Here is an 8,433-nt window from a genome sequence, read left to right as displayed (position 1 = left end):
ATTCCCATGTGTATGCCACTAATGTTATTCCAAACTGCATTTTCAGTGTTGTGTGATGCATTGAAATAAGGCTTAATCTGAGGGTAGGGCCTGATAATATTTACACAGGTGAACCTGCTTCCCCTAGTTCAGACGCGAGAGAGAGAGACTGCATGACCTCCTTAAGGCCCTGGAGGGGACTCGAGGGTGCTTTTATCAGCCAGAGAGTGGGATAAGAGAGGAGGAGAGAGAAAGAGAAACTGTCAAGAAAGCCTGTATTTTAGCTGAGCAGCCACAATATTATTGAGGGATATCAGGCTTATACAGACCCCCTGTGTGTGTGTGTGTGTGTGTGTGTGTGTGTTAGAAAGAGAGACAAAGAGAACTTGCATGCATGTGCATATGCATTCATAAGCCTGTGCACATGTGTGAGCATCTGTGAGAGATAGAAAAACAGCAGTGAAAAAAACAGGTGTGTGAGTGGCTGTGTGTGTGAATGCTATATTTATAAGGTGTTTTGGGGCAAGCGTGTGTTAGTGTGTAGATCTCTGAGTGTAGCCACGTGTGCATGTTTAGTTTAGTGCAGCTCTGCACCAGCAGTGAGTTCAGACATGCTGCTTAACATATGGACACAGAGAGGAGAAAGGCTACAGGCGGCCATGCTGATTAATGGCTTTTCATTCAGTCTGAAAAATAATCAAATAAATAAAATTTTCTGCTCCATAAGCATATTAACAGAGCATGGGGGAGAAGTGAAGGAGAGGAAAGAGGCGGGGGAGGAAGATAATTGAGATAGAGAATGTTTGCAAAAAAAGTCATCTGGCTTGGTTAAGACCTGAAAGAAATATATACAAACATAGAACATATTTCTTCAAATAAACACAAAGACCTAAACATTTTCACATGGGTGCTGGATTTCGGTCTGGCTCTAAAAAACAAAATAGAATAGCTGCCTGTTTATATTGGAAAAATAATGTCCCCAAAAGATCATGTTGGGTTGAGTCTAGGGCTTAAACCTTGTTTGTGTGTGTGTGTGTGTGTGTGTGTGTGTGTGTGTGTGTGTGTGTGTGTGTGTGTGTGTATAAGTGTTTATGTGTGTGTGTGTGTGTGTGTGTGTGTGTGTGTGTGTGCAAGCACATACCCCAGGGCTGTGTGCTGCACTGCTGGGGTGGGGAAGACCGATTTGGCATGGCCTGAGCTTTGGCAGCGCACCCCGGGGAACTCTTCCTTGGTTACCCTGGGGACTCACCCTAGCAACCACTCTCCCCACCTCGGGATGACGGGTGAGGATGAACAGAGCCGATGAAAGAGAGAGAGAGAGAGAAAAGGGAAGAGGGAGGAGAGGATGGGTATGAGTGAATGGAAGGAGGGTAAGGAGGGGAGAGCTAGGCACAAGGGAAAGAGAAGAGAGAAAAGGGAAGAGGGAGGAGAGGATGGGTAAGAGAAATAGAGAGAAAAGGAAGAGGGAGAGAAGAGACGGGTATGAGTGAATGGAAGGAGGGTAAGGGAGGAGAGCTAGAATGGAAGGAGGGTAAGGAGGGGAGAGCTAGGCACAAGGGAAGGAGCAACAAGGATGAGCAGAGAAAAGAAAAACAGGAAAGACAAACATCAAAACAGAGCCATGGATACAGAATGGGCGAGAATGCTAATGTGCCACTAAAGAGTCATAAACAATACACCTCTTTAAAACCACCACCATGTGACTGTGCAACGTGACCATCAACAACGAACCACCCTCTTATAATCTGTGCTAATGAGCCGAATGAAGGTTTCCTAAGGCCCGTTAGATGTTTGTGTGGAAGCAGAGATTTTATAACCACTGAGCAGCGCAGAACAGCCATTTTAAACTTTATTAACTTAGTAAAACAAAATGGACGGAGATACTCCATAGGACTTGAGTGGAGAGAAGTGAAGTTAATTTTGAACATCTCTCCTGTTGAGTCTCAAGCTTTTTGGTGACCTAGACATAATGTTGAGCAAACGATTGAAATACGGTAACTCATCTGGTGGCTGCTCCCAGAAAATTGAAAATGTGCAGAGTGCTTCGAGTTCTTGTGCAGCTTTTGGTTGGTGATTTGTTCTAACATAGTGCCAATCCAACAAAAAATATCACTTAATTGTTTTTTTTTGTTTGTTTTTTTGCACTATGTTGCATTTCTCTGGAAATAAATAATGGTCACATAAAGGCCTAAAGCGCTTCAGATGTAAAGTTATTAAATGTAAAAGTAAAGACAATATGAGTGGGGGTCTAACAAATGCTAACTCTAGGTCAGGGGTGTCCAAACAACGGCCCGCCACGCACTTTAGTCTGGCCCGCCAAGCATTTATTAGTTTATCATAGATCCGGCCCACCACGCACTTTAATCCGGCCTGCCGAGCGTTTAATTAGGTTATCATAGGCCGCTCGCTATTTTTTTCCAGCGATAGACGACACTGTGAGTAACTTTAGGCTACTGCAAACTGCTTTACGCTCTTCTTAGAGAGTGATTACAATGTCAATGTCAAAACAGCTTGTTACATCGAGATACATAGTATCTCCTTTGCAGCAGATCTAACTACGTTATGCTACTCCATTTAAAGGTAAACTATGCAGTATTGGCAATTTCCTTACTGTTTTCTCGGTTTTTGCTTCTTTTTCGGTGGCTCTGTTATGACGAATGTCTGAGAAACTCCATCGCTACCTTTTTCTAGCCGGTGCCTGGCGTGTATGTGTATTTGAATGCAGTAAAGCAATTCGTTACACTCGTTATAATTCCTGTCACCGAGGCCGTCGACCCGCCGGCCCACAGTTGCAAGGGTGGCAATGACTCTGAAGCTGTTAAATGAAGGTAAATTAAGCTTAAAAACTTGAATATTAAGCTAAAAAACCTGCATAGTGTGCCTTTAATTGGGAACGCATTTGAGCGTGCATGCACAAGAGGGAGAGAGCGCAGCAGGTTCCAGCTGGCTTGTCATTGTTGATAATTGATATCTACTTTTTAAATAAGAAACTTTTAAAAGGAAATTGCGACAACAATTGCAACAGTAGTTCCCACTACTGACCACTTATAAACTGTGAGAGGGCACGAGCCATAGGCACAGCACTAGCCATAGGCTATATTTGAGTGGAGCTAGGAAAAGAGTCTTAAAGTGACAGTGCACCATTTATAAATGAATTAAACAACATCAAATTAACAGTATTTCTTTAGAAATTAATTTTCTACAACAAAATTACGTTGTCATTTAAATGATATAAAACGTTATATATATACACACATTATTTTTTGTTGTGTGGCCTGCCGGAAAATTTTCAAAACTTTCATGTGGCCCTTGAGTCAAAAAGTTTGGACACCCCTGCTCTAGGTAGTCATCTATTAGCCTCAGACCCTTCTATGGATGGAAGGCTTACAGAACGTTCATCTAACCCTTGGTTTAATCACCTGAATGTTCTATTAAATATCAATATACATCAATAAAAAAGTGGTCCATTATGTGACAAGCTAAATCTGTTTTCTGCACTTGTTTACAAATGTAAAGTTTTTCTCTGCCAGTCTGTGTCTGCCAAATCTAGGGAAGAAAAACAGTCAACCAAATCTGTTCAGTGTGACAACAACACAAGGAGGGCTTGGCTAAGATCTCCTCTCTGATGATGTGGACTGTGCGCCTCCTGCACGTCTCACTGGCCCAATAAAAGCAGACACATCCTCCAGGGCCAGACGCTGATGGCATTTGAAGATTGAAACACCTTTCCAGACTGACCCATGGAACAAAATTAGTCTGTCTCAGGAGCCACTCTATCGACTTCATGCTGTATACCTATTGGTTGCAAAATAACCATGCTTGGATGAACTTGAGTCTTACTTACAGTAGAATGTGTAGGGTCTTCTGCACAGTCTGTGTACTGTATAGTCTTTGTGGCATACTGTAAAACATAGGAAATGGTCTTCCACAGAAGGCATGCTAGGTGAGGGGACAGAACTGGACAATGGCACCAGTTTGGAAGGCATGCAGAGAAATCAATGCTATCTGCTCCATTTGTAAAGCCACCTAAAGTGGCATGCTAAAGTGGCGGTAAGCACACCAGGCCAGCAAGCATAATTTCACAGACACACGAGCCCAGACACCCTGTGGCAGAGAGACATCCGTACTTCAGCAATGCTAAACACTCGGACTGTAAACACAGAGATAGAGAGAGGGAGAGAGAGAGAGACACACACACACACACACACACACACACACCTCTTTTGCTGAGTTCAGAGAGAGCAAAGGAAACAAAGACAGAATACTAAAGTATAGGATCATCTGAGATAATGAGGTATGTGAATACCTCTAACGCTGCCAGGAAGCACACATCAGGATACTGTCCAAGAATACACACAACAATGTCAAACACATTCAAAAGCTTACACACACACCCATATACTTTATACCTCCCTCTTTCCTCATACACACACACACACAAACACACACACACACACACATTCATTCACCTTTTCAATCAAATTGCACACACAGTAAACAAAGTAACAAGATTGATTGTGTTTCACATTCACAAAGATCAAAGGGAGAGGGTGATTGGTTTGAGTTTTCAGTTTGTTCTCCTTCCTACTCTCTGTAACCCACCATTCTCTCCTCTCTCTCTCTCTCTCTCTCTCTCTCTCTTCCTCCTCCCACCCCTCCTCCTCATCTCTCCAACTCTACATCTGTTATCTATTCATTTTTTATGACAGAATGTGGTTTGGCTTTTCGCTCAAATGCTGCCCATTCTGATATCATCTCATTCTCATTTGTGGGAGATGCCATTGTCAGTCATGGTAATTGGGGGCAGGAGAGATATTGAGGGCTTGAACCACGAGTGTGCATGTGGCAAACACTCACTTTCCTTGTCTGACATACATGGGCACTTAATTCAATACACCTCTCTCTCACACACACACACACACACACACACACACACACACACACACACACACACACACAATGTAAAACATAATGAAATCAGAATTTATAAAAGAACAGAAATCAGAAGTCAGAAAGGAACACATTTTTGTGAAATGCTATTATATTGTGTCCTGACAAAGACACCATTATCGGTAATGGAGGCCGCATGGCCACTGTGTGGGTCAGACACAAAGCATATTTCGTTACCGCCCTGCCACACAACAGCATAACCCCTCTCATCAGCAGTGGGTTTCCTTGAAACCAGCAGGTTTCTATTTTCGCCCCCTGCATGACTGTACTGTTCTCTGAGTAAAGGTTATAATTATGCACTCAGGCAGCAGCTGACCCAGGATCAGCTCTGGCCCAGAGACCACTGTTGTCAGGCGAGAGATCACTGAGCGTTTCGTTAAGTGGGATCTGGAACCTCATTTCTGTAGGCATTATTGAGGAGCGAAATGCCAGACATTCATTGCTGGCACCACTGTGCTGAAACATTAATAATAGTTGTGGTGTGGGAAGCTGAGGATTATGGGACATCTGGAGGACTGACCGACACCAGCTGCCAGGGCCACCTAATGAGCTCATGCCCAAGAGAACCAGGTAGGCAAGTCTAAGTGAGGAGTGTGAGTATGCATCTCTCTTTCCCTATCTGTGTGTGTGTGTGTGTGTGTGTGTGTGTGTGTGTGTGTGTGTGTGTGTGTGTGTGTGTGTGTGTGTGTGTGTGTGTGTGTGTGTGTGTGTGTGTGTGTGTGTGTGTGTGTGTGCTGCAGTGTGTGTGTGTGTGTGTGTGTGTGTGTGTCAGATCTCTCTATATCTGCTCCCTTGTTTATAGTCTGGTGTTTGGCATGCCCACAGCCTACTGCTCAGTTATGAAGCACATGATGCTGCATAATCAAAATGTCCAGATGAGCTTTCAGCAAAAAGACCTCAGCAAGTTCACAGGAAACTGGGAGAATTCCCCTCAGACTTAAATGAAAGTTTCTGCCTCTCTCAAATTCTCATTCTTCACAACACAAACACCAACCACACCTAGCGCCTGCCCGCCTGCTGCTCAAACAGTAGGTATTGCAGTTTGGACAGAGCACATCAATTCATTTTATTGTTTAAAAGAGGAAATAAGCAAAATCCTTCTGAAAGTCCCCAAACAACTTTGTCCTCAGGTTTACTCCATCACTCCTTGAAGAGAGCATTTAGCATGGCATCACGCTGTAAAAATAAAATCTCTCCCCGGCTATTTTCAAAAATAAATCTTTGTGTATGAAGCAGCTGTTTCCTGTGCCTGTGCCTCGGCTGGGCCAGGTGCTAAGGCTCTCGCCCGTTCTCACATTCATGCCCTTTAAGCATCCGATCCCCTCCACCACCCTCCTCTGCCCACTTACCTCCACCGCCAGGTGCCAAGCAGTCCAACTGACCCCAGAGCAGCTGCTGCTTAAGGGCAGAACATGTCCACACCTCACGGGTGCCCGGTGTGGCAGGGGCTCCGACTCAGCTCCAGTCTGGCCTGGGGGGCTGCACGGAGGAGGAGCCGGTGGACGTCAGGAGGAATCAAGGCCACAGAGAGGGAAGACAATCTGGAAACATCTGGGAACATCTGGGAACATCTGGGCCAGAGGAGTCGTGACTCTCCAGTGCTCCCATGACATCTGTTATGCCGAATATTCATCCGTAACATACACACACACACACACGGACACAAAAGTACACACACACACACACACATACACACACACACACACACACACACGCACAAGTACACACACATACACACGCACATACAATGTCCCTGTGGACGCATTTCTATCTATTATACAATAAGAGAGAATGCTGTTCAATCATTACACCTGACTGACACACAAGCGGACATGAATTATGCACACATGCACGGACACACACACAGCAACACACAGATGTCTCATATCAGTAGTGAGCTGTCGTCTTACACCACTGCATAATTCTCTGAGAGGTGCCTGTCTTTGGCGTATCACACATGACTCAGTGATGGACGTCATTAATACCCTGAGCTTCAGTCCGTCTCTCCTCTCTCTCTCGCTCTCCTGCTAATCTAGCCCAGCTTTGATGATAAAATGCCACTGAAAAGCTCCAGTGACTTTTCTACAAGAGAAGTTAATTAGGAGAGACATTTACCGGTAGGTATTAAATAAGTTCTATAATTCTACGCAGTCCTGCTTACCCAGTCCAGTCTTCACCTGTGGTCCTGTAGCTCCTCTCTTGAGTAATCCTCACCAGGTTCATCGACTGGTTTGCCATGAGTAAATGGCCTAATTTCTGAAGGTGATGGATTCCATGCAGAGTGGTAGTGTAGATTTCTTGTTGTTAAGAGGCATTCAGCTTAAAATTATGTTATTGTAGCTCTATTGAATGAGTCATAAGATAATACATTTCTTGTCCCTGCTCTGTCAATGTTGACTGCTGTATTTAATGAATATTGGCTTAAAGAAACTTAATAATAACTTAACACTCAACTGGCTAATCTTACTCGGTTCCTAAATTGATAGTGTAATAAAAATATGAAATGGGAAATAGAAAGATGTTATTGCAGAGTATTCAGTTGTGTGTTTGCAAAAAAACATCAGCAACATGAACACAAATCATGTAACCACCATATTGCCTAACCTCTACGGGTAAAACCTGTGTATGGTGAATATTAGAGTCACTCATATAATGCATTCCGTCCACACACATAAAGATGCAAATAATCATGAGAAATCAAATCATGCAAATCACATCACTGTAATATTGCTTACCTACTCACACTGTGCACAAATAATTCAAACACACTCAACACACTCTGCAAATAGTTACACATCCACACATATAGGCACATGTAAATAAACACACACCCAAGTGCTGGCACACATGTTCCCGCCGCACACATTCGCCTAGCATGGGCATGACCAAAAGAGTCACACAAACACCGCTGGCAAACGTACAAACACACACACACACACACACACACACACCCTCTCACAGTGCGGCGTGCCAGCAGGGCAGCTGGAGGTCAGAGAGTGTCTCGCTCCAGGAGTGCTTCCTCTCGCTGGCATTTGTTAAAAGGGCACGAGAGCGACAGGGCAGCCCCCGGCCACTAAAGCCTGCGCGGCTGGGCCCACACTGGGCCCATCGATAGCCACATCTCCATGATAAAGGAGGATTAGGCCGGATCTGGTCCTCTCCCACTGGCCTGAAACAACACCAGGCCCACTCTCCCATCTGGAGGTCCACTCCGCCGGGGACAGCGCCATTTCAAGTCTGCCGAGAGGGTGGCGTTTAGAAGAGGCTCGTGCCACCCAAAAACGCTGTGTTCCTCCGGTGCTCTGTAAAGTGTGTGAAAGCTTAACCTACGCGTGTGTGGTGCCAGCATTTTGGAGGCCATCTGTTTATTGAGGTAAGACTGGAGACCGGACACGCGTGGCCAATAAGCACCACAAGCTCTTGTGAGAACCGAGGGCAAAAGAGCAACATTTTCAATCAAATGCATCTATTGATCTGGATGTTTTATCTGCCATTCGTTTTCAT

This window comes from Alosa alosa, chromosome 1 (assembly GCF_017589495.1).
Source record: "Alosa alosa isolate M-15738 ecotype Scorff River chromosome 1, AALO_Geno_1.1, whole genome shotgun sequence".
NCBI lineage: Eukaryota > Metazoa > Chordata > Actinopteri > Clupeiformes > Clupeidae > Alosa > Alosa alosa.
The sequence above is the reverse complement of the archived record's forward strand: the minus strand, read 5'-3'. Positions refer to the sequence as shown.